We start from the raw sequence: 27,425 nt of genomic DNA, 5'->3' as shown, positions 1-27,425 counted from the left end.
TTCCAATTATCTATCAATCCTTAAGCAACCATAAGATCATTAAATACAGGAGCAGAATTAGGCCATTCAGCCCATCGAGCCTCCTACACCATGGAAACATAGCTGACTATTTAAAAATCCTTTTCTCACTTCATCTCCCTGTAACTCTTAATCCCCCCCCCCCAACAAATCAAGAGCCTATCAATCTCTGTGTTAAGAACATCCAATGACTTGTCCTCCATTGCCATCTATGGCAACAAATTTCAGATTCACCACCCTCTAGTCGAAGAAATTCTTTCATATCTCAGTTTTAAAGGGACGTCGCTTAATTCTGAAGTTATGTCCTCGGATCCCAGACTCTCCTACTGATGGAAACACCCTCTGCACATCCTCTCTGTCCAGGCTATCAACACAAGCAATTCTGCAGGTTCTGGAACACACAGAAAATTGTGTCACGGACTGATAGGGCAACACACAGAAAGTGCTGGAGGAACTCAGCAGGTCAGGCAGCATCTATTGCAACATGCACAAACAGCTGGAGGTGATGCTGCCTGATCTGCTGAGTTCCACAATCCAAGCAAATCTGCTCTTCTTTGTTTCAGAATGTCACTCAAGGAAAGTTTATACCGTTTGGATGGGGCTTTCCACAGAGACTTCCAAATGTGGCTTGCTAACTGTAATGCTAATGGAACTATTGAAGTCTTGAAGGTAACAGGAGCCGGACTGGCACTGTTGCAAGTGTGGCAGTAATTCTCCTCCCCAGCCATGGCCAAGGACAACGTATTCCACAGGAGAGTTGTAGGTAAGTGTAGGTGAGTGACTGGAAAGCCCAATATTTGAGGCTTTGGCTGCGATGGTTGCTGATGGTGAGGCCAGACTGTGAGTGACTTGGTCTAGTTCCATTCCTTTCCTTTCTGCAATGTTTCCACAGTGAGAAGGTTGCCTGGAGGTTGAACACAGCCTCCCTCATGTGATGATTCCGCACATGAGCTGGTAGAGGATTGGGGGGGTAGGGGGGATTGCTAATGTTTTTTGTTCAAGAAGGGCTTTAAGAATAAGCTGGAAAGTTATACGCCGGTGAGTCTGACATCAGTAGTAGGTAAATCATTAGAAGGTATTTGAATGTTAGGTAAGTATTTGGATAGACATGGCTTCGTGTGTGGTAGGTTATGTCTAACCAATCTAATGGAGTTTGTTGAGGAAGTTACCAGGAAAGTTGAAGAAGGCAGTGGATATTGGCTACATGGACATCAGCAAGGCTTTTCACAAGGTCCCACATGGCGGGTTGGTCAACAAGATTCAGCCATTTGGCATTCAGGACGAGGCTGTAAATTGGATTTGATACTGGCTTTGCAGGAGAATCCAGGCAGCAGGAGTAGATGGTTGCCTCTCTGACTGGTTGTCATCAGTAATCTGGATGATAATGAGGTAAACTGGATCAGCGAATTTGTGGGTGGCACCAAGGCTGAGGGCATAGTAGACAGTGGGGAAGATTATCAACACTTGCAGCAGAATCTGGATCAGCTGGAAAAATGGGCTGGAAATTGGCAGATGGAACTTAATGCAGACAATTGGGAGGTGTTACACTTTGGGAGGACTGACACAGAGAATGGTAGGACACTGGGAAGTGTGGTAGGACGCTGCGACTGAGTGATCTGAGAGCACAGATCCACTATTCCTTGAAAGTAGAGAGGGTCTAAAGAAAGCTTTTGGCACATTGGACTTCATAAACAAATTACTGAATACAGGAGTTGGGATGTTATGTTGAAGTTGTATAAGACATTGGCAAGACCAAATTTGGAGTATTGTGTGCATTTCTGGTCATCTGCCTACAGGAAAGATGTCAACAAGATGGAAGAGTTCACAGAAAGTTTACAGGGATGTTGCCAGGACTTGAGGACAGGAGTTTTACTGGGAAAGGTTGAATAGGTTTATTCCCTGGAGCATAGGGGAATGAGGGGAGATTTGATAGATGTATTCAAAATTATGAGGGGTATAGATAGGGTTAATGCAAGCAGGCTTTTTCTACTGAGTTTGTGTGAAACTGGAACTGGAGATCATAGGTTAAAGGTAAAAGGTGAAATATTTAACGGGAACCTCCTCACTTAAAGGGTGGTGAGAGTGTGGAATGAGCTGACAGTGGAACTGGTGAATGTGGGTTTGATTTCAATATTTAAGAGAAGTTTGGATAAGTAAATGGATGGGAGGGGTACAGAAGGCTTTAATCCAGATATGGGTCAATGGGACCACAAAGAATAACATTTCAGCATGTAGATGGGCTAAATGGCCTGTTTCTGTGCTATAGTGATGCCAGACAGTCTTGCCTCGGCTAATACCTCCAGTTGCCAGTGTCAAAATCACACTCCTTAATGCTTACTTTGAGAGAGTCCTTTGAGAATTTCCTCTGGTCCTCTGAGACACTAGAGATTCTGCAGGTGCTGGGAATCTCGAGCAACACACACAAAATGCCAGAGGAACTCAGCAGCTCAGGCAGCATCTATGGAGCGAAATGAAGAGTCGATAGTTTGTGCTGAGACCCTTCAAAAAACACTTCCAAAATGGAAGTAGCATGGTAGTGTAGCGATTAGCGCAATGCTTTACATTGCCAGCGATCACGGATCAGGGTTCAATTCTTGCCGCTGTCTCTAAGGCGTTTGTACGTTCTCCCTGTGACACTGTGAGTTTCCTCTGGGTTCTAACAGTTAGAGTTAGGGTTAGTGAGTTGTGGGCATGCCAGAGGCATGGTGACAATAACGGCCTGCCCCCAGCACATCTCGGAATGTGTCAGCCATCAACGCAAATGACACATTTCATGACACAAAAACGTGTGTTTTTCTTGAAACGTCGACTGTACCTCTTCCTAGAGATGCTGCCTGGCCTGCTGCGTTCACCAGCAACTTTGATGTGTGTTGGTGACACATTTCACTGTAGATTTTGGTGTACATGTGACAAATAAAGCTCATCTTTAATCTATATAATCCTTACTCCTTGACTTCATTGGGGCATTTCATTTGGTATCTCGGGCAGGGGCACTGCACAGCTGATGTTAGATAGTCACTGCATCATTATCGGTGGTGTTGCCACTGGACAGGGCACAACACTACCCATATTTTGGTTCGGCTCAGAAATCTACCCAAACCCCAATAACCTTAGTGAGTGGAGCTACAAAATCCTAAAATGGAAGCTTTACTTCTATGGTGTTACGGTATCTGTTGTACGCTGGTTTCTTCTGCAAAGATATTCAAGGACATATGTTAACAATTATTCCTGGAAAAAAATAGATTGAAATAGAAGTGATGCTCCCAGAACGTTGCAAAATCCTGAAAACATCATGTAACATGAATCAGATTTATTGTATCCGTATTTAGTTCCATGGTATCCTTGTCTAAAATGCCAAAGTGATACTGCTGAAGCTAATTCTAAGATCTTGAGTAACTTTTGAAATACTCCCATTCTAGGTATTTAAATTGATAAAACCATCTAAAACAAAAAAGAATCCCAGCTGCCAAGTCAAAGTCAACTTTCAGCTGGTACCAGGCCCGTGGAGTTCTGTATAATCATAGATAATGATCAAGAACTGGCTGCTATCTATGACCAAGAACTTAGAAACGAAAGAATATTACAGTTCTAAGTAATTCATAGACAGTTTTTTTTCTCCCATCCTACAATTTCATAGGACACAGAACTGTACAATATGGGACAGGCCATTCAGCCCATGATGTTCTGCCAGTCTTGATACCAATGTGCACTAAATGACATCTTCCTGTTATTCACCCATATTCCTCCAACCCCCTCATATTTAGTGTCTATCTGAAAGTCTCTTAAACTCCACCAAAGTGCCTGTTTCCACTACTACACCTTAACGTGCCCATTCTAGGCACGTATTGCTCTCTGCGTAAAAAATAACGTGCTCCTCACATTACCTATAAATGTCCCCTCTAATCCGAAAAGCATGTCCTCTCATTTCATATTTAATTTCATTGCAATCTCCTTAAAGAGTGCTTATTTAAAAAAAACTCTTCTTGCTTTAATTGCACTTTTAAAAGGTGTGCAGCCCTCTTGGGAGTTAGCTGCGTAGAGATATGTCTCTAGCAAAAGAGGTGTAAGGCACTCTTTCCCTCTGCTAGTCTACAGGTCACCCTTGGGCAAGGTTCAGCACCTGTTTAGCTCCTTGATCAGGGTCACGTGAAGCCATGGGAGCAGGTGGTGGATGGTCGTATGAGCAGCTGGTGCATCTCACAAATCCTGGTTATGCGACCACTGACGCCAGGCAGACAATCTCTGAAGAGTATTGATAATGGCTGGGGTTGCTTGTCTTGTAAAAACACTGCCCAGAAGAAGGTAATGGCAAACCACTTGTGTCAAAAAATTTGCCAAGAGCTATCATGATGACTGGAAAGACCGTGATCACCCACGTCATACAGCACAGCACATAACAAACAAACAGAAGGGATTAACTGTAGACCAATTTCCAATTTTAATGTCAGGCGCTGGGACCAATGGATGCCAGAAGATATGAACAGCAATGTGAGCAGAAACGATTGAATGGGAGTTTTGGGGTCTGACATCATGCCAGCCATCCTGCCCAAACCAGCACACGATGACCAGCTGCCCATCCAGGGACACACACTTCGACAAATATCAAGTGCCACGGGTAAGCCGTTGACTCAGTGAGACCCGTCGTAAATTGGGGGAACCACTTTGTCGAGCACCTCCTCTCCATCCGCCAAAAGCCAAACTACCCGGTGGCCAAACATTTTAATGTGATCTCCATTCCTATTCCGACATGTCTCCTCTTGTTCCAAGATGAGGCCACCCTCAGGGTGGAGGAGCAACACCTTATATTCCACCTGGGTAGCCTCCAACCTGGTGGCGTAAATATCGACTTCTCCTTCCGGTAAAAAAAATTTCCCTCTCCCTCTCCACTTCTTCTATTCCCCACTCTGACCCTTTATCTCTTCTCACCTGTCTACCGCCTCCCCCTGGTGCCCCTCCTCCTTCCCTTTCTCCTATGGTCCACTCTCCTCTCCTATCAGATTTCTTCCTCCCTCGCCCTTGACCTTTCCCACACACCTGTCTTCACCTTTCACCTTCTAGCTATACTTCTTCCCCTCCCACCCACCTTTTTATTCTGGCGCCTACCCCCTTCCTTTACAGTTCTGAAGAAGGGCCTCGGCCTGAAACGCTGACTGTTGATTCATTTCCATAGATGCTGCCTGACCTGCTGAGTTCCTCCAGCACTTTGTGTGTGTTATTCTAGTCTATTGTTGTCGCTGCTGTTTGTGTTGTTGTGTTGAGCATTGTAGGCATGCTCTGCTGATAAAACACAAAAGCTGCTGGCGAAACCAAGTGGGTAGGAAAGGTGAAGGGCTGGAGAGGAAGGAAACTGATAAGAGAGGAGAATGGACCATAGGAGAAAGGGAAGGAAGAGGGGACCAGGGGGATGGTGATAGGCAGGTGAGAAGAGGTAAAAGGCCAGGGTGGGAAATAGAAGAAGAGGGGAGGAGAAATTGATATTCATACCGCCAGGTTGGAGGCTACCCAGATGGAATCTAAGGTGTTGTTCCCCCTCCTTGGGTTGCCTTCACTGTGGCACAAGAGGAGGCCATGGACTGACATGTTGAAATGGGAATGGGAATTAAGATGTTTGGCCATTGGGAAGTTCCTTGTGGAGGTGCTTAACGAAGTGGTTTCCCAGTTTATGATGGGTCACACCAGCACATCTCGGTGTGTGTTAGACAACCTCAGCTGATTCACAAGTGAAGTGTTGCTTCAGCTAGAAGGACTGTTTGGGGCCCTAACTGCAGGTAAGAATGGGCAGGTGTACTATGTTGGTGCTGGAACGTGTGGCGATACTTGGAGCTGCCCCTCAGCACATTTTTCGGTGTGTTGATTGTTAATGGAAACGACACACTCCACCCTATGTTCGACGTACGCATGATAAGTAAATACGACTCTGAAAAGAATGGCACACCAGGCCAAAGGACCCACTCCGTGCTGTACTGTTCCGTATTGTAGTTGGAAAGACATGGAAAGATATCACTCCAAAGTGGGCCAGCACAGTGGTGTAGCGGTTACTGTGATGGTATCACAGTGCTCGCAACCCAGGTCATTCCCCACCGCTTGTGTAAGTGGGTTTCCTCCGGGTGCTCCGGTTTCCTCCCTCATTCCAAAGACTTACGGGTTAGTAGGTTAATTGGTCACGTGGGTGTAATTGACCTCATAAGGGCCTGTTACCGTGCTGTATCTCTAAGAAAAAAAAGATGAGTATATAAGAAAATGTGTAAGGAATGGACAGATGCAGGCAGATGTCTGGATTAAGAGATGAGACAGTACCATAGCTGACAGATTAAGTTGTTGATCGGACAAGGTTTGTATTAAGTAGGGGCATGGAGTGATCACAAAGTTCAAAGTTCAAAGCAAATTTATTATCAAAATGCATATATATCACCATTTACCAGCCTGAGATTTATTTTCTTGCAGGCATTCCCAGTAGATACAAAGAAATGCAACAGAACCAGTGAAAAACAAATAATCATAATAATGATAAATAAATAGATAATAATATTGAGAATGAGTTATAGAGTCCTTAAAATTAGTCCCAAAGGTTGTGGAATTACAGCAGGTCAATGTTGAGGTGAATGGACTTAGTTCAGGAGCCTGATGTTTAAAGGGTAATAACTGTTCTTGGAACTGATATTCCCTCGGACCTTGAAGGAGACTAGTGTTGAAATTGCAGGGGCCCTGGCAGAAATAGTTAAAATGTCAGTGTCTATGGGTGAGGTGCCGGAGGACTGGACAATGGGTCATGTTATTCCGTTGTTTAAAAAAAGGTCGAAAAGTAATCCGGGAAATTATAGGCCGGTAAGTTTGACGTCGGTAGTGGGTAAGTTATTGGAGGGAGTACTAAGAAACAGAATCTACAAGCACTTGGATAGACAGGGGCTTACTAGAGAGAGTCAACATGGCTTTGTGCGTGGTAGGTCATGTTTGACCAATCTATTGGAGTTTTTCGAGGAGGTTACCAGGAAAGTGGATGAAGGGAAGGCAGTAGATGTTGTCTACATGGACTTCAGTAAGGCCTTTGACAAGGTCCCGCAGGGGAGGTTAGTTAGGAAAATTCAGTCACTAGGTATACATGGAGAGGTGGTAAATTGGTTTAGACATTGGCTCAATGGAAGAAGCCAAAGAGTGGTAGTGGAGGATTGCTTCTCAGAGTGGAGGCCTGTGACTAGTGGTGTGCCACAGGGATCAGTGCTGGGTCCATTGTTATTTGTCATCTATATCAATGATCTGGATGATAATGTGGTAAATTGGATCAGCAAATTTGCTGATGGTACAAAGATTGGAGGTGTAATGGATAGTGAGGAAGGTTTTCAAAGCTTGCAGAGGGATTTGGACCAGCTGGAAAAATGGGCTAAAAAATGGCAGACGGAGTTTAAGACAGACAAGTGTGAGGCATTGCACTTTGGAAGGACAAAACAAGGTAGAACATACAGGGTAAATGGTAAGGCACTGAGGAGTGCAGTAGAACAGAGGGATCTGGGAATACAGATACAAAATTCCCTAAAAGTGACGTCACAGGTAGATAGGGTCATAAAGAGAGCTTTTGGCACATTGGCCTTTATTAATCAGAGTATAAGAGCTGGAATGTTATGATGAGGTTGTATAAGGCATTGGTGAGGCCGAATCTGGAGTATTGTTTTCAGTTTTGGTCACCAAGTTACAGGAAGGATATTAATAAGGTTGAAAGAGTGCGGAGAAGGTTTACAAGGATGTTGCCAGGACTTGAGAAACTCAGTTACAGAGAAAGGTTGAATAGGTTAGGACTTTATTCCCTGGAGCGTAGAAGAATGAGGGGAGATTTGATAGAGGTATATAAAATTATGATGGGTATAGATAGAGTGAATGCAAGCAGGCTTTTTCCACTGAGGCAAGGGGAGAAAAAAACCAGAGGACATGGGTTAAGGATGAGGGGGGAAAAGTTTAAAGGGAACATTAAGGGGGGCTTCTTCACACAGAGAGTGGTGGGAGTGGAATGAGCTGCCAGACAAGGTGGTAAATGCGGGTTCTTTTCTAACATTTAAGAATAAATTGGACAGATACATGGATGGGAGGTGTATGGAGGGATATGGTCCGTGTGCAGGTCAGTGGGACTAGACAGAAAATGGTTTGGCACAGCCAAGAAGGGCCAAAGGGCCTGTTTCTGTGCTGTAGTTTCTATGGTTCTATGATGTTGTGAAACCCAAAGCTCGAATACTTGCTTCCCAATGGCAGCTGCTAGAAGAGATCATGGCTGTGGGTGGTGGGTATTCTTCAGAGATCTAACTAAATTTATTATCAAAGTACGTACTATATATGTCAACATATACAACCCCGAGATGCATTTTCTTGTGGGCATACTCAATAAAATCCTAATAAATAATAACCATAGTAGAATCAATGAAAGACACCACATTGAGTGAGTTGAGAAATCATACTTTAGAAGAGATTCTGACTGTTTATTCTGACCTTGTGAGCATCTTACTCATTGACCTGTGCTGGATGACGATCTTCAAAAGTTGTAGATAAGTGAACTTGTCCAACAGGCAGAAAACATTTACCCAGTTGGAAATGACTAAGAGGATTTTTCCATTGAGAAACCAATGATTTTTGGGAGAAAGGGGTCAATAACTCTTTCTACTCATGGATAATCAAAGTGACTACACTGCTAAGAAACACGATGAGGGTTTGGTTCAGTTCGCCTAACGAGAGAGATGCTAGAATCTTTTACTAAATTCCCAGAATCAGAATCAGGTTCATTATCACTGATATATGTTGTGAAATTTGTTGGTTTGCGGCAGCATTACAGAGTTACATTAAAAAATGACTATAATTTACATACACAAAGTACTTTGAGAAGTGTACTTCGAAAATTGCAGGCTTGCTAATTGCTGGAAACGCTCAAAGATTTGTGAGATTGCCTATATTAAATGTTTTACTTGGAGAGAATGGCAGAGTTGTCAATTTAAACAAAACCACACACACAAAATGCTGGAGGAACTCAACAGGTCAGGCAGCATCCATGGAAATGAAGAAACAAGGCGACATTTTGGGCCGAGACCCTTCTTCAGGTCTGAGAAGGGAGGGGGAAGATGCCAGAATAAAAAGGTGGGGGTTGGGGGGAGGGAAGAGGTGAGCTGGAAGGTGATAGGTGAAGTCAGGTGGGTGGGAAAGGTTACGGGCTGGAGAAGAAAGAATCTGATAGGAGGGGAGAGTGGACCATCAGAGGAAGGGAAGCGGGAGGGGACGCAGGGGATGTAATAGGCAGGTGAGAAGAAGTAAAAGGTCAGAATGGGGAAAAGAGGAAGGGAGGGAGAAATCAATTCTTATTTTAACTATAAATTACAATAAGAAATATAAATGAGTAAGTAAATAAATATTGCAAAAGAAAGCAAAAATGAGGTGGTGTTCATGGGTTTCATAAGAAATCTCATGGCAAAGGGGATTCAGAAACCAATAATGAGGTAACATTAAGCACATGATTATTTTGTGATCTCATCTCATATCAAACAGTGCAGTGATAAGAGATTATTAAAGAAACATTGAAGAAACAGGTTTGAGAGGGTACTCAAGTTTAACAACGAGACATTAATGAGCAGATCTCTTGCCCAAGTACAGAACAGCAGCACATTCCACAGCAGGTAAGTTACCAACACGTCGAAGATTCTGAACACGACAGAGTTCAGTTCAGCCAAGTCTTGTGGGATGTGTGGAAGAGAAGCAGATGAGGCAGAATTGAAATCACAATTCAGGCCAAGGAAAGAGACGTGTTAAATAACACTATTGAGTTTATGTGCTAACTTCATCTAACAAAATTAACCTTTGGAAAGGGAGTGAAAGGTGAAACAGAATAAGGAGATATGTTGAGAAAATATGAGCTAGATTTAAATATGTGCATGTAAATCACTAAATCTTGTAAGAGATATACACAATATTGAAAACTGATTACATGTATATTCCATAGCTGAACTAGAGGAGATTGTAAATTCAACAATAAAAGATAGTACTGAAGAGAGTCAAGGAGATGGAAACCCTTCTCAAAGTTCAAAGAAAATTTATTATCAAGGTATGTATACATTATACAACCATGAGATTTGTTTTTTTTACAGGCAGCCACAAAATCAAAAATGAAAATTTAAAAAAGACCAACAATCAACCCAATGTGCAGGTACACAAAAAAAAGGCATACAAACAATAGAAGTAAGCAAATAGCATTTAGAACGAAAGTGAGTCCTCAGACATGAGGCCCAAAAAGCAGCTGGAGCAGGTCTGCAGGCCACAGCCTCAATTTGGGGCCTAGTGGAGTAAACATTACGGAGTCCGGAGCAGCTGGACAAGGCCTCAGCCTCAGTGCAGCGAAGAGAAGGAGTAAATGTCACGAAGCAGTGAGCCGCACCAGCCCGACCCATGCCTCTGGTCCCAGTGGTCCTGCCCAATATCTGTCCACTTTACTGGCTGATTGATTATCTTTCTGTGGCCCAAGGCCATCCTCCTCACCACCAATTTTTGTGTCGTCGGCATCAAAGTCCCAGTACCAATCTCTAAGGTACACCACTTCCAACTAACTCTCCACTATCACCCTCACTCCTGTTACAAGCTTCGTGTTTTTTAATTGACAGTTACTTTGGACTTCCACCATGGTTCAGTCTTTGGTCTGAGGCTCCAGTATAAACGTTAAAATGTATAAAGCTTTAGATACGGTTCCTTAAGGTTGTTATAGCCGCTGGAGCTCCCACTTTCTATTAAATACTCCCAATGACATGTGCCTCAAATAGCCTTTGACAACCAAGTCCAGCTCCTGGTCTTCACATTTGCCTTAGCTACTAAGCCCGGTGGAACCATTTCTGCTGACAGGAGAAGGGGCAAAGGAGAGTTACTGACGCCTTGAAACCAGTCACTTCAGGCAGATGGTGCTCTCCAGCCGTAGTTGGCAGCTCATCCAGGAGAAGGAAAACTCGAATCTCAAACTTCCACTGCCCTGTGGCTATACCCACTCACGGGGAAGGTTTCAGGCGTAAGCCCCAAGGAAAAATCCAGAGCTGGAGTCGCTAAGGCAGTCCTACATTGAGTTCAATGCTGACTGGCAATTCCTGCGATGCAGCTGGTGCCAAACTATATCAATCTCTGCCGTTCCTTTGGGTTCATCAGATGCGTGGAGAGTGCGAGCTTGCTACATGTGCAACAGCTTGCCCTCCATATTGTACTGCCCAGGCTTGCGTATCCAGATAGCTAGAACACAACATCCATGGTCGACCCTGACCAACGGAGGCCGAAGAATATATATAAATATAATTAACTTGATGATAAGCACCAACATCTCAGGTGTGAGTATCCCAGAGACTTGGGAAACCTATAAAAGGTTAAATCTGTAAATAATGGTGTGAATAATTCCTTTACAAAAAAGGGAAGATGGTACAGTGCACGTAAGTGTGTGACATACAGCTGACATATGTACAGGGTAACTGGAATGAGTGGATTAAGCAGGTCTAGTAACTTGTGACACTCAGTAATTTAAACGCTGGCCCAGAATCTGAGGGCTCCTCTCTGCATGATGCTAAGGCTGTGAGACTGCCCCCGACTGCTGTGCTTTGTGTCTGCGAACTTTGTGACGAGTTGCCCCGCTAATGTGATGAACTGAGTTCTGAGGCTTTGGGCCTACTCTTGAGCTGCTCTGAGGACTTGGATCCAAGGACCCAAATTGGTTCAGAATGCTGTTGTTTTCGCTCGCTTCCGTTGATGCATGATTTGTATTTTTTTCTTTCTCCGTGGGCATTGGGGGGGTTGGTCTTATTTTTTTAAATTGGGTTCTTTCAGGTTCCTTTTTTGTGACTGCCTGTTAAGCAAACAAATTTCAAATTTGTATAATTTATACATTCGTCGAGAATAAATGCACTTTGAATCTTTAATTCATTATATTCCTGACTCTTTGCAATGAAAATAAGAACTCTTACACTGCAGTCTTGATAGTGAACAGTAATTCTCTCTGGCATATGAGCCATTTAGCAAAGATCATTGAGGGGAGATGACACGAATTGCTTTTTCACTAAGCAAAATACCAGACTCGCCTCGAAAGGTTGGTGACCGTCCCCTCAGTCATCCATTCATTTCCCTTCCCAGATGGATTACAATTAAAGCAATGGAATATAATGCCTGACTGCTCTTATAAAGAGTCAGAACAATACAGCACACTGAATGGTATCTGCCTATGCAGTACATTTGAATATGATTCTACATTTTCATTACTTACCTCTGCATTCAGTGAGTTTTCAAATCCAGTATGAAAACCTGATGTGCTGTACTATATCAAAATATGAAAAGTGGAAACTAATTCGGAATGCCTTCACCCTCAGAATTATTGAAGCCTCCGTCGGTCAGAGTCGACCATGGATATTGCGTTCTGGCTGTCGAGATATGCAAGCCTGGGCAGTACAATATGGAGGGCAAGCTCCCCCTCCCCACACATCTGATGAACCGAAAGGAACAGCAGAGACTGATACAGTTTGGCACCAGCAGCATCGCAGGAGTTGCCGGTCAGTGTTGAGCTCAATGTAGGACTGCCTTAGGGACTTCCGCTCCGGATTTTTCCCGCTGGGTTCACTCCCGATGCCTTCCCCATGAGGGTGTATAGCTGCAAGGCAGCCAAGATTTGCGATCAGCGTTTTCTTTGGGGGTGTTGTGGATAGCGTGGAGGGCTGTCAGAGGTCACAGCTGGACAGTGATAGGATGCAAAACTGGGCTGAGAAGTGGCAGATGGAATTCAACTCAGATAAGTGTGAGGTGGTTCATTTTGGTAGGTCAAATATGATGGCAGAATATAGTATTAATGGTAAGACTCTTAGCAGTGTGGAGGATCAAAGGGACCTTGGGATCTGAGTCCACAGGACACTCAAAGCTGCTGCGCAGGTTGACTCTGTGGTTAAGAAGGCATACAGTGCATTGGCCTTCATCAATCATGGGATTGAGCTTAGGAGCCGAGAGGTAATGTTGCAGCTATATAGGACCCTAGTCAGACCCCACTTGGAGTACTGTACTCAGTTCTGGTCACCTCACTACAGGAAGGATGTGGAAGCCATAGAAAGGGTGCAGAGGAGATTTACAAGGATGTTGCCTGGATTGGGCAGCATGCCTTATGAGAATAGGTTGAGTGAACTTGGCCTTTTCTCCTTGGAGCGACGGAGGATGAGAGGTGACCTGATAGAGGTGTATAAGATGATGAGAGGCATTGATCATGTGGATAGTCAGAGGCTTTTTCCCAGGGCTGAAATGGCTAACACGAGAGGGCACAGTTTTAAGGTGCTTGGAAGTAGGTACAGAGGAGATGTCAGGGGTAAGTTTCTTTACACAGAGGGTGGTGAGTGTGTGGAATGGGCTGCCAGCGACGTGGTGGAGGCAGATACGATAGGGTCTTTTAAGAGACTCCTGGATAGGTGCATGGAGCTTAGAAAAATAGAGGGTATGGGTAACACTAGGTAATTTGTAAGGTAAGGACATGTTTGGCACAGCTTTGTGAGCCGAGGGCCTGTATTGTGCTGTAGGTTTTCTATGTTTCTCCTAGATGAGCTGTCAACCTTGGCAGATGAGCCCCATCTGCCTGATGTGACTTTGGGGTGTAGTAACCCACCTTTACCTCTTTTCCTGTCAGCAGAAACAGTTCTGCTAGGCTTAGTAGCTAAGCCACATATGAAGGCCAGGAGCTGGATTTAGTCGAGGCTATTTGAGATGCACGCCATTGGGAGCATTTAATAGATAGTGGGAGCTTATCTTCACTACATTCCCCAGTTATAACAACCTTAGGAACCACACTTAGAGTTACAAAGCTAAGAAAATAAAATAAGTAAAGCTAAATACATTAGGAGACCGGATAACCAAATACTATTTCCTCTCTTTATATCAGTTACAATTTTTCCTGAGTATTTCAATAAATCAAAGAGTTTATTTTGATTTGTTTTTTTTTTAAACTCAAGCAAGCTGATTTATATATACAGTCTGTAAAAGCTTTGTACATTTTAATGTTTATATTAGGCCCTTAGACCAAAAACCGAACCGTGGAGGATGTCCAAAGTAACTATTAAACAAATATGGGGTGTGACGTTAGCCTAGTGGTTAGCATGACACCATTACAGCTCAGGGTGTTCTGAAGTTTGGAGTTCAATTCCGGCGCCGTTCTATAAGGGGTCTCTGCATATCCTGCCCGTAGAATGTGTGGGGTTTGCTCCGGTGTGCAGGTGTGCTCTCACAGTCGAAAGCCACACCCGCTAGGTTAATTGGTCATTGTAAATTGTCCTGTGATTAGGCTAGGGTTAATCAGGGTTGTGGGGTTGCTGGGGCAACGTGGCTCGAGGGTCTGGCAAAGGCCCACTCCATGCTCTATCGCCAAAATATTTAAAAAAATTGTTATTAGGTAATGGGAGACAGAAGGTTAGAGTTGGTTGGAAGTCGACTAATTGTAAGTGGTGTACTGCAGAGATTGGTACTGGGACTTTGATGCTTAGCAAGTTTGCAGATGACACAACAACTGGCAGTGTTGAAGACAGCTTTAAGGCTGATTTTTACTTGTGCGTTGCCCTACGCCGTAGCGAGCATGCGTAGTTGTGTCTGTGTCACTCTGCAATTCACCGCCAAAACGCTAGTTGGCGGTGGGGTTTCTATGCCACTGTGTTGAGTTTCTTCGTGAGGGACATGGACGAGGAAATGCATTTCAAATATTTTCGGATGTCGGCAGGTAGATTTGACGATTTGGTTCATCGTCGCCAACCATTTACTTCACATCAGTGTACAGCCATGGCGGAGAAAAGCAACCGGAAATGCGTATGAGGAAATGCGATGCTACCACGCGGACCAATCACAGTTGTTGCAGTCTGCGTCGTCGCGACGCGCGAGTTACATTTTTGGGGAGGTGCACATCACCCTACGGCATAGGGTACGCGGTACCTACGGCGTACATTTGACGCACAAGTATAAATCAGCCTTTAGGCTGCAGAAGGATATCGATCAGCTGGTGAAATGGGCAGAGCCATGGCAGATGGGATTTAATCTCGATATGTGCAAGGTGATGCATTTTGAGATGTCAGATAAGGGTAGGACACACAGTGACAGGGATTGTTGAAGAACAACGGAAGTCTGGTGTATATCCAAAGATCCCTGGCAACACAAGTAGATAGGGTGATAAAAAGGCGAATAGAATGTTAGCTTTCTTTAGAACAACACTTGCTGGCAGCTCATTCCACGCTCTCACGACCATCTGAGCGAAGAAGCTTCCCCACATATTCCCCTTAAACTTTTCACCTTTCACCCTTAACCCATGTCCTCTAGTTGTAGTCCCACTCAACTTCAATGGAAAAAGCCTACTTGTATTTACTCTATCTATACCCCTCACAATTTTGAATACTTTTATCATATCTTCCCTCAATCTCCTACGTTCCAAGGAATAAATTCCTAACCTATTCAATTTTTCCTTATAATTCAAGTCCTCCAACCCTAGCAACATCCTTGTACATTTTCTCTGTAATCTTTCAATTGTAGGTGACCAAGTCTGCACACAATACTTCAAATTAGGCCTCACCAACATCTTATACAACTTCAGCATTACATTTCATCTCCTGTAATAAATACCTTGATTTATGAAGGCCAATATGCAAAAAAAACTTCCTTTACAATTTATCTAACTGTCCTGACACTTTCAATGATTTATGGATCTGTATTCCCAGCTCCCTTTGCTCTACCACTCTCCTCAGTGTCCTACTGTTCATTGTGTAAGACATACCCTCGTTGGTCCTATCAAAGTGCAACCCTTCACACTTGTCTGCACTAAATTCCATTTACAAATTTTCCAGCTGGTCCAGATCCTGCTGGAAGCTCTGTTAGACTTCCTCACTGTCCACTGCACCCCTAATCTTGATGTCACCACAAATTCGCTGATCAGGTTAACCACATTATCATCTAGTTCAATGATGTAGATGTCAAACAAGAACAGACCCTGCACCAGGTACTGCAGCACTCTATTAGTCACAGGCCTCCAGTCAAGAGAGGCAACCATCTACTACCTCTCTCTAGCTACTCCCACAAAGCCAATGTCTAATCCTATTTAGTACTTCATTTTGAATGCAGAGCAACTTAATCTTCTTGACCATCCTCCCATGCAGGACCTTTTCAAATGCCTTGCTAAAGTCCAGGTAGACAACATCCACTGCCCTGCCTTCATCAACCTTCCTGATAACTTCCTCGAACAACTCTATAAGGTAGGCACAACCTACCATGCACAAAGTCATGAAACGTCGACTGTACCTCTTCCTAGAGATGCTGCCTGGCCTGCTGTGTTCACCAGCAAATTTGATGTGTGTTGCTTGAATTTCCAGCATCTGCAGAATTCCTCGTGTTTATGCACAAAGTCATGCTGACTATCCTTAATCAGTCCATGTCTATCCAAGTACTCATATATCAAGTCCCTTAGAAGACCTTCCAATAGATTTCCCACTACTGATACCAATCAACTTTCCAGCTCTTAGCTCCATTCTTCCCCCTCCTGTCTTCTCCTATTATTTCGGATCTCCCCCTCCCCCTCCCACTTACAAATCTCTTTCTATCTCTTCTTTCAGTTAGTCCTGACGAAGGGTCTCGGCCCGAAACGTCGACTGTACCTCTTCCTGTAGATGATGCCTGGCCTGCTGCGTTCACCAGCACTTTTTTATGTGTGTTCCTATAATTTCCTGGTTTACTTTTAAACCATTTCTTAATCAATGGAACTATATTGGCCATCCTCTAATCCTCTGGTACCCCACCTGTCACTAAAGATGATTTAAATATCTCTGCTAGGGCCCCTGCAATTTCTTCACTTCCCTCCCACTGGGTCCTAGGGAACACCTTGTCAGGCCCTGGGGATTTATCCACCCTAATTTGCACCAAGACAGCAAACACCTCCTCCCCTGTAATCTGTAGAGAGTTCATGACCTCAGTGCTGATTTGCCTCTCCTCCACAGACTCTGTCCATCTCCTGAGTAAATACAGACGGAAAAAAGTCCATTTTGATCTCCACCAACTCTTTTGGCTCTACACATAGATTATCGTTCTCATCTTCCAAAGAACAATTTTTGTCCCTTGCTCTTAGCATATCTGTAGAGTCCCTTAGAATTCTCTTTTACCTTGTCTGATAGGGCAACCTCATGTCTTCTTTTAACCCTTCTCCACCCCCTTCCCGTGCAACACTAGCAAACCTTCCCACTAGGATATTAGTCTCAACCCCTCCTCCACCACCCCTCATTAACCGGTTCAGGTGCAAACCATCTTTCTGAACAGGTCCCACCTTCCCTGGAAGAGAACCCATGATCCAAAAATCTTACGCCCTCCCTCCACCACCAACACCTTAGCTATGTGTTAAACTGTAAAATCTTCCTAGTTCTGGCCTCACTGGCACGTGGCACGGGTAGCAATTCCTGAGATCACAATACTGGAGGTCCTGCCCTGTAATTTAGCACCCAACTCCCTGAACTCCCTATGCAGAACCCTGTCACTCATCCTACTCATGTCATTGGTATCTACATGGGCCACGACCTTCGGCTGTTTGCCCACCCACTTAACGCTGAGGTCTCGATCCGGGATATCCCGGACCCTGGCACCCAGGAGGCAACAAACTATCTGGGAATCTCGTTCTCGCCCACAGAACCTCCTGTCCGTTCCCTAACTAACGAATCCCCTATCACCACAAATACAAGCTCCCCCCCCCCCGCCTTCTTGTTCTAATTTTTAATCTTTTTTCCCAGTCCTGATCAAGGGTCTCGGCTTGAAACGTAGACAGTTTACTCTTTTCCATAGATGCTGCCTGGCCTGCTGGGTTCCTCCAGCATTTTGTGTGCGATGCTCCCCTACTACCACAGCTCGCCTCTTCCCACCCCCTTCCCTTCTGAGGCATAGAGCCGGACACCTGACCACTTTCCTCAAAGACTTCCAGCAGATCTGCCCGGCAAGATTTTCTCTTAAGGAAACCATGCTGACTTGGGCCTATTTTACCACGTGCCCCGAAACCTCATCCTTAACAGTCGTCTCCAACATCTTTCCAACCACTGAGGTCAGGCTAAAGGTACAGGTTCCTGGTCGGGATAACAGGATGGGCCGATGGGCTTGTATGCTACTGGTAAACATTGAAACCGAACACTAGAGAACAGAAATAAAAGCGGAGACGGCTTGTCTAGAATTTAATTTAATAAACTGGATTGGCGGATCTTCTATCCTATAAAAAGGGGTGATTTTTCTATCCTTTAAAAATAACTGAAAGATCAGTGAAGTTTAAGCCAGCTTCTCTGGACGGTAGTTTTGATGCAAAGTGTCTCATTAAACTTTGTAACAGGTTTAACCACGCACTTCAAATTTAAGAACCAAGTTCTACTCTTACAGATTTGATTTTTTCTAGAAGACAGCAGAACACTCTGTATCGAGTATGCCAGCTAACCTGCAAGGCTCCAGGAGCTCGGGGCGCCGGGTTTCTCCAAGTTCCGTTACTGGAAGAGCTCGGAGCGATGCCAGCCTTTCGCTCGGGCTAGTTCGCGGTTTCTGCGCCCTCTGCTGGTGCAGATCTGAACATACGAGCAATTCCACCACGATGATTAAATAGCTCCAAACTTCAAGGAATATTGATGATAGCCAACAGGCTACATTTTTAAAAAGAGCGAACACAACCCTTCGTTATGGCCAAAATTAACATATTTGCATTCTAATTAAAACAGCATCAAATATTTAAGCGAATTGCGCAATTGTCTACCACAAAGTGCAAAAACATGTTTAGAAAAGTGAGCTTGAACTGTTGAAAAGTGAGGCTGTTTCAAACTCCCAGCATTTTGAATGTGTTACTTTGGATTTCCAGTATCAGCACAATCTTTTCTGATTATTCCTCTATTATCTGTCTTTATAATGTGTCATCCTAATGCGATCTGCAGAGGGATTCCATAACGTTCTAATGATCTTACTTGAGGTGGTAAACCAAACTCTGCAGACAAAAACGAGAAGAACATAGGTCGTGCCCAGTAATAGAGATTTTGATTAATGTACCCTACAGCGGTAATAAGTAACAGCAAATTCTGAACCTATATTTGTGTAGATTTGAAAAGTTCATTTGAAGACTTGCTAATTAAATCAGCACGATATCGGACTTGATTCAGTAGGGTGTTCAACACGATTAAATTTTGAATGTTCACCTTTTTGACAAGTATTTACATATAACGTGGCTATCCGGTCACGAACAATGTGGAGCAATCAACAATATTTTCTACTCCTTAAAATGATTAATTATTACTTTAAATTATTTGAATTTGAAATAGTAACGTGAACAAGAAAGTTAAAACATTTCAAAGTTAAATTGAAATATGATTACGGAATCTAGAACATTTCAAATACTTCGGAAATTTTTTTCTTGGCAGGAATAATTTATAGAAGTTTTTAGTTTGTCTAATTGGCTTTGGACACTAATTGCCAAAAGAGAAATAGCTGATTTGTTTTATAAACTTGTGGAAATACAAAAATGTGGAATATTACAACTTAGCAACCGGATGCAACAGTCATAAATTGCTTTGGGACATGATCAAATGTCTAAAATCAATGTTATCCCACCGAATGGACACACCGCAGAAATTAATGCAAACTTTCAATAGATCCGGGTTACCTTACTGCCAATTAATAAATGGATGGACGTCTGTACGCTGAGGCCTGGGAATTAACGTTCTGAGAAACTGGCTGGCTTCGCCGGGTTTCAAAATAATTGCTTTTGAATCCCTGAGGCACGGACGGGGTTCGAACCCGCGATCTTCGGTTTACGAGACCGACGCCTTACCACTTGGCCACCGCGCCTGCGCTACAGAAAAATATAACATTCGATTTCTTTCGACTGAGTAATGCGCGACGTAACTACCAGGATATATATTTATTGATTGAGCTATGGGCATGCGCGTGGAACAGAAGTGACTAACCCTGCACCCTCTCGGCGTATCCTATTTGTTCAGTGCTGTAACTAAGACGTCAATTCCACTTTTGGTTGCAGAACAAGCCCCATACGTAATGTATATCACATCTTACACCTCATCCAACCACCTACATTAACTACAAGCCAGAAGGCGAGGAGAAGCCCAATCAACCCCTCCAGACAGCACTTAATAAGTTTTCTCAAAAGTTAATTCCAAATCTTTTCGATGAATCAAATAAGATTAAGTGCAGTGTCAGTTCAAAAGAAAATAAATATTTTGCATTTATGTACTTTTATGTGATCCTAAACAACATTTTAGTGAGTTTTTAAGTACAGTCATTGTATCAAGGTGGGAAACATTTTTGAACAAAATATAAATATCTTGCGAACGTAAGAAATAGAAGCCGGTATGCGCCACTTGACTTTTCAAATCTGTTTCGTCATTCAACTAGTTCATCGCTGATCTTGTGCTACAGCATTAGTGTTCTGCTATATCTCCAGATCTCTTGATAACTTTAATACTCAGGGATCTAATAAGCTCTGCTTTGAATGCAATCAACGATTGAGTCTCCACCGTAATAGAGTCATTGAACACTACTGTTCAGTGACAGGCCCTTCAGTCCATCTAGTCCCTGCCAGCCTGGTTCCAACTACCCGCACCTGGACCATAGAACTTCATACCCCCCTCATCCGTATACCTATCCAAACTTCTCTTAACTGTTACTACTGAACCCACATCTACCTCTTCTGCTGGCAGCTCATTCCACACTTGCACCAGATCCCGCTCTGATTACCCTTAACTGTTTCATTGGGAGAAGAGAATTCCAAAGATTCACCTTCCACAGAATGAAGAAATGTCTCCCTATTTCAGTCCCAAGTGGCCTTCTCCTTATTTGGTCTCTGTGTTAAAGAAACATTTGTCAGAGGAAGCATTCTCTATGCATCTGCTCTGTCAAGCCCTCAAAGGATTTATTTGTTTCAAATGAGGTCAGCCTTTATTATTTAAGACCTTATCTACTCAACTTCTCCCTGTAGAGCAAACATATCCTCCCTTTGGAAAAAAAGATCAAAATCCTGATGCTGGTGTTGTTGGTGAGGAAAGGAAGCAAATAAGGGTAAAACTGGTAAAATCAAAGTCAAATTATAATTTATTATCAGAGTACATACTGTACATGTAACCACATACAATCCTGAGATTCATTTTCTGCAGGCATACTTAACAAATCTACAGAACAGTGACTGTAAACAGGATCAATGGACAGCAAACTGTGAAAATACAGATAAAAATAAATAGCAATAAATAAGGGTCTCGGCCTGAAACATCGACTGTACCTCTTCCTAGAGATGCTGCCTGGCCTGCTGCGTTCACCAGCAACTTTGATATGTGTTGCTTGAATTTCCAGCCTCTGCAGAATTCCTCATGTTAGCAATAAATAACATGAAATGAGATAAGAGTCCTTAAATGAGTGTAATTATCCCTCTTGTTCAAGAGCCTGATGGTTGAGGAGTAGCAACTGTTCTTGAACCTGGCAGTGCGAGTCCTGAGATTCCTGTGTTCTTCCAGATGGCAGCAGTGAGAAAAGAGCATGACCTTGGTGGTGAGGATCTTTGATGAAGGATGCTGCTTTCCTACAGTAATGTTTCATGTAGATGTGCTCAATGGTTGAGAGGGTTTTACTTTTGTAGGATTTCCCACTCGAAGGCATTGCTGTACCCATACCAGGCCGTAATGATAGATAGACAGATAGACATACTTTATTGATCCTGAGGGAAATTGGGTTTCGTTACAGCTGCACCAACCAAGAATAGAGCATAAATATAGCAACACAAAAACCACAAACAATCAAACAACAAAATGCAAACTATGCCAGATGGAAATAAGTCCAGGACCAGCCTATTGGCTCAGGGTGTCTGACCCTCCACGCAAGGAGCTGCAAAGTTCGATGTCCACAGGCAGGAATGCCCAGTGTTGTATCTCGGTGGAATATGGCCGGAGTCCAACAGCAAAAAGTTCAATATCTGGGCTACAAACATGTTCCTTGATCGTAATATGACCAGGATTGTACCATCCATTGTTAACCAGAACAGCAAGCCCCCAACTCCTTTACGCTTACCGCTCTCAGTGCACTTCCGGTCAGCCCTCCATGGAAAAGTTTTGGTCGGGTAGCCTGTCAGCACACTTTCCACCACACATCTATAGAAGTTTGCCAAGGGTTTTGTTAGCTAAGGGTCCTGAGGAAGTCTTTGTCATAGTTTCTTGGCAATTATATTTATATGATGCATCCAGGACAGGTCCTCTGAGATAGTGACACACAGGAATTTAAAGTTAGTGACCCTCTCCACCCCTGATGGTAACTGCACATGGACCTCTGGTTCCCCTCTCCTGAAGTCCAGAGTCAATTCTTTGGTCTTATTGACATTGAGTGAGAGGTTGTTGTAATTACACCACTCAGCCAAGTTTTCAATTTCCCTCCTGTATGCTGACTCATCACCACCTTTGATTCAGCCCACAACAGTGGTGTCGTCAGCAAACTTGTATATGATGTTGGAGCTGTACGTAGTCACAAAGTCATAGGTGTAAAGTGAGTAGAGCAGGGGGCTAAGCACACTTCCTTGTGCTGATCGAGATTGTGGAGGAGATGTTTTTGCCAATTTGAACTGACTGGGGTCTAAAAGTCTGGGGTCCAGTTGCACAAGGAGTTATTGAGGCCCAGGTCTTGGAATTTACTGATTAGTTTTGAGTTTATTAGATTAGATTAGATTATGAGGACACACAGTCCCCGTTTATTGTCATGTTATATCCTGATTGGTTGCACACTAGTGACCAATGAGAAACAATGAAACTTGATGGACAAATCCAAATACCCCTCTCACTTCTTCTCTGCTCCTCACCTGCTATCACCTTCCTCTGGTAACCCCTTCTTCCCTTTCTCTCATGGTCCATTCTCCTCTCCTATCAGATTCCTTTCTCTTCAGCACTTTGCCTTTTCCACCCATCACCTTCTGGCTTGTACTCCCCCACCCCCATCTTCTTATTCTGGCTTCTTCCCACTTTCTTTCCAGTCCTGATGGAGGGCCTTGGCCCGAAATGTCGACTCTTTATTCCTCCCCATAGATGCTGCCTGACCTGCTGTGTGTGTTACTCTGGCCAAATCCAAAGAAACCTGAGGGTAGTAGTACTGATACATGGGACAGCAGAGAAGGCAAAAGGATGCTTGCACCGATTAGCTGGGGCTTAGAATATAACTTCTGGGAGGACTTGATACAACTTTATATGGAGGAGACAAGGATCGAATGTTGCAGTAATGAGGGGAGATAGACTGGGCTAGTTTTCTGTGAATCAGTGGAGGCTGAGAGAGAACCGATAGACTACACAACATTATGAAAGGCAAGAACATTTTCTCCATGTCAGAGGTGTCTATGATTGAAGGACATAGGATTTGAAGAGAGGAATAAAAGAGACGGGATCAGGTAGGTGTTTGCAATCTGGAACACAGTGCCTGAGAAGTTGGAGAAAGTACTCATATAACATTTAAGGATACCTGGATGAGAACTTGAATAGCCAAGACATAATAGGTATGAACCAAGTGCCGTTAAATGGAATTAGTAGACATGAACATTTAATGGTGAGGATAGTCATGATGGACAGAAGGGTTTCTTTCTCTGCCGTGTGACTTAATGACTTGTGTGCAGAGATGTAGAGACCTCTTTGAAGATCAACATATCCCAACTTCTCACCATTTGAAAGAAAATCAGTATTTATGATTTTTTTCTTCTTATTCTTTACCTCTTCTACCTATCTCCTTCCAACTTCTCAGTTCATGGCCCTCCCCCACCCAACTACCTTTTCCCTCACCTGGTCCCACCTATTCTTCTGCCAATTTATACTCCTTCTAATTCTGGCATCTGCCCCCTTCTTTTCCTGTCCTGATGAAGGGTCTCACCCGAAATGTTGGCTGTTTATCCCTCTCCATAGATGCTGCCTTACCTGCTGTAATGAGAAGGGCTAGTTTAGTTGTCAGTCGAAAGCCGCTTCCATCTTGCCGGTCATCGATTGGCCCGTTTGAAGGTTACAGAAACTCTTTCCCGTTGGTTGTCTTGTGTGCCACGGCACTGGTCTCCAGTGTCAGGAACCTTCCTTTGTCTTCGGGACACTCTTCTTCAGACTGAGGTTCTGACCAGTGCTGAGGAACCATTGGGAAAGTACGCTGCAGATACGGGAGGGCCTACGCGCACTCTTAGCAAAGTATCTGTTTAGTTTTGTGGTTGTATAACCTGGGGAGACTTAACCTGATGAGCTTGAAGTGTTACTAAATGCTTAGTATCGTAGTTTTTGTAACTTAGGGTGGCTTAGATCTTTTGATTGAATGTCTTATTGTTTGTAAATAAATGGCTCATGTGCTTACTTGTAATCGGTATCTTCTGCCTCACATACCAAACCCGTGAACCTGCTTCCTCGTAACGCCTGCTGAGCTCCACCAGCATTTTGTGTTGCTCAGAATTTATGTTTATTCTACTGAAGTGGAAAACCTCTCATTTTTCCACATTCGACTCCACCTATGATATAGTTGTCCACTTGCTTAATATGATATCTTTGCATCTTCTTCACCACTCACCTTCCCACTTACTTCTATATCAGCAGCAAGTGTAGAAATGTTAGTTAATCTCCTCGGCCAGATTGGTGTAGATTGTGTACAACTGGGCCATGAGCGCAGATCCCTTTGATAACCCAGTGATCACAGTGTGCCAGATCCAAATCTCTGTTTGTGACGTAATATACCCGACTCTCAATCTCTTAGACCATTAACACCAATTCCATGCACTCAAACCTCAATTGGGACTTTACCTAAACCATTCTGGAAATCCAAATATATCAAATACAAAATGCTGGAGGAACTCAGCAGGCCAGGCAGCATCTATGAAAAAGAGTACCGTCGACGTTTCGGGCCGAGACCCTTCAGTGGGACAGGAGAGAACAAAGACGAGGAGTAGAGTTGAAAGGTGGGGGGAGGAGAGGGATAACACCAGGTGATAGGTGAAAACGGGAGGGGGAGGGGTGAAGTAAAGAGCTGGGAAGATGATTTGTGAAAGAGACACAGGGCTGGAGAAGGGAGAATCTAACAGGAGAGGACGGAAGGTGATGTAAGAAAGAAAAGGGGGAAGGAGCATCAGAGGGAGGTGATGGGCAGTGATGCACCATCAATAACTCCAAAAGACTGGAAGTAGAGTAAATACTGAAAGGCTTTTATTCGCAGTAAAATATGACCTCCAGCATGCTGAGTGTCTACCCCTGGACTGAGAGGAGGAGCCAAGGCCCAATCGCCTTTATTCAGGGGTCTGTGGGAGGAGCCACGGGGGCAGTCAGCAGAGGGGTGTGTCCAGACAGGTAACCCAGTTACGACATATATACATGGTTTACCACAGGCAGGCAAGGAGATGAGGTGAGAGAGGGAAAAGGGGATGCGGAATGATGAGGGGGGGGGGCATTACCAGAAGTTAGAGAAGTCGATGTTCATGCCATCAGATTGGAGGCTACCCAGACGGAATATAAGGTGTTGTTCCTCCAACCTGAGTGTGGCTTCATTGCGGACAGTAGAAGAGGCCATGGACTGACAAATCGGAATGGGAGTGGGAGTGGAATTAAAATGGGTGGCCACTGGGAGATCCTGCTTTTTCTGGCAGATGTAGCACAGGTGCTTGGTGAAGCGGTCTCCCAATCTACATTGGGTCTCACCGATACACAGGAGGCCACACCGGCAGCACTGGACACAGTATATGACCCCAACAGATTCACAGGTGAAGTGTTGCTTCACCTGGAAAGACTGTTTAGGGCCCTGAATGGTGGTGAGGGAGGAGGTGTAGGGGAAGGTGTAGCATTTGTAGCACCTATGCAGGTTGGAGGAGCAACACTTTCCATCTGGGTAGTCTCCAACCTGATGGCATGAACATCGATTTCTCGATCTTCCAGTAATGCCATCCCCTCTTCGCCATTCCCCATCCCCTTTTCCTTTTCTCACCGTATCTCCATGCCTGCCCATCGCCTCCCTCAGGTGCTCTCCCTTTTTTTTCTTCCATGGCCTTCTGTCCTCTCCTATCAGATTCCCCTTCTCCAGCCCTGTTTCTCTTTCACCTATCAACTTCCCAGCTCTTTACTGCACCCCTTACCCTCCCAGTTTCACCTATCATCTTGTGTTATCCCTCCCCTCCCCCCACCTTTCAACTCTACTCATCTTTTTTTCTCCAGTCCTGCCGAAAGGTCCTGGCCCAGAATGTTGACTGTACTCTTTTCCATAAATACTGCCCGGCCCGCTGAATTCCTCCAGAATTTTGCGTGTTGCTTGGATTTCCAACATCTGCAGTTGTTTTCCTGTTTCCAAATATATCACATGGGTCCCACCTCATCAACTCTACCAAACACTTCCTTAAAGAACTCCGTCATCAAATGAGGAAGGGCCTTGACCTAAAATGTTGACTGCTTATTCCCCTCCAGAGATGCTGCCTGACCTCCCCCTGCTGAGTTCTCCCAGCATTTTGTGTGTGCTGCTCACAATGTCTGGCACCTTCAGAATCTCGTGCTTATGAATCCTCTTTTGTAAATTCGAGTTTAACTCTGCTCAATCATATTATTATGTCAAATGAGCTTTGACTTAGGGATGAATATTGGCCAAGTTGGCAGTAATAACATTAGATTCTACTATTGAAATTGCACCATTGGCATTTATGTTCACCCAGAAGAGCAGAGCTTGGTTTAATGCCTCATCTGAGAGGTAGTTGCTCTAACAGTGTGGCACACTGTCAGTGTTCCCCAAGAGAGTGAACTGAGATTTTGGTGCTCAATTCTCTTCCACAGGGCTAGAGAACCCACAACTGTATGACACAAAGGCATAAATGTTACCAACTGAGACAGGGCTGCAGGGGGAGAAAAGTACCCGATTTATGCACAACAGGTCCCCAGTGTAATATATTCCTTTAATCGGCTTTTTTTTGGGGGATGGCAAAAGAACTGTTAGATTGATTAACAGAAATACTGCACATTTTGTTTTTCAAATATTTACCAATTTTAAGTAGCAAATAGCATGTTTTACAACTCCTCAAGAACCTGCAATGGGGATCCATTTCTATGGAGGCCTTTAAATTGATAGACGGATTCAGCATCATTATAGTGAGACAGGGGGCCTGGGCTAGTTCCATGACTGGAAAGGACAATGGTTGCAGGATAAATCAGGGGCTTCAGAGCTAGGTTCTGTTTGGAATTGGTATGTATATACTGTCTTGTCACCTCCTACCATCTGGTCCATCTTCACAGTGCATTGCTTTCTCGTGGAAGCTAATGGTATCATTAAGGATGCCCGCTACACTGACCATTCCCTTTTCTTTCCTCTACTTTCTGTGAGACAATACAGAAATTGAAAGAATGGATGACCAGACCTAAGAACCAAAACCTCTCTTGCTCAAAGCT

General features: G+C 44.0%; 1 long non-coding RNA gene and 1 other non-coding gene across 5 annotated transcripts in view; both read right to left on the bottom strand.

The window, feature by feature from the left end:
* The window catches only part of LOC140203147 (uncharacterized), a 124,922-nt gene extending 105,103 nt beyond the window's left edge, over positions 1-19,819 (bottom strand). For all 4 annotated transcript variants that reach the window (XR_011887298.1, XR_011887300.1, XR_011887301.1 and 1 more), the window contains exon 1: positions 19,670-19,819. This is a non-coding gene — a long non-coding RNA (uncharacterized lncRNA). The remainder of the gene's footprint in view (positions 1-19,669) is intronic.
* On the bottom strand, positions 19,783-19,854 carry trnat-cgu (transfer RNA threonine (anticodon CGU)). The gene has a single exon. It is a non-coding gene; the product is annotated as a tRNA-Thr (tRNA).
* Between the last annotated feature and the right edge of the window lie 7,571 nt (positions 19,855-27,425).

This window comes from Mobula birostris, chromosome 9 (assembly GCF_030028105.1).
Source record: "Mobula birostris isolate sMobBir1 chromosome 9, sMobBir1.hap1, whole genome shotgun sequence".
Taxonomy (NCBI): Eukaryota; Metazoa; Chordata; class Chondrichthyes; order Myliobatiformes; family Myliobatidae; genus Mobula; species Mobula birostris.
Note: the sequence above shows the minus strand (reverse complement) of the source record. Positions and strands in the feature narration are given on the sequence as shown.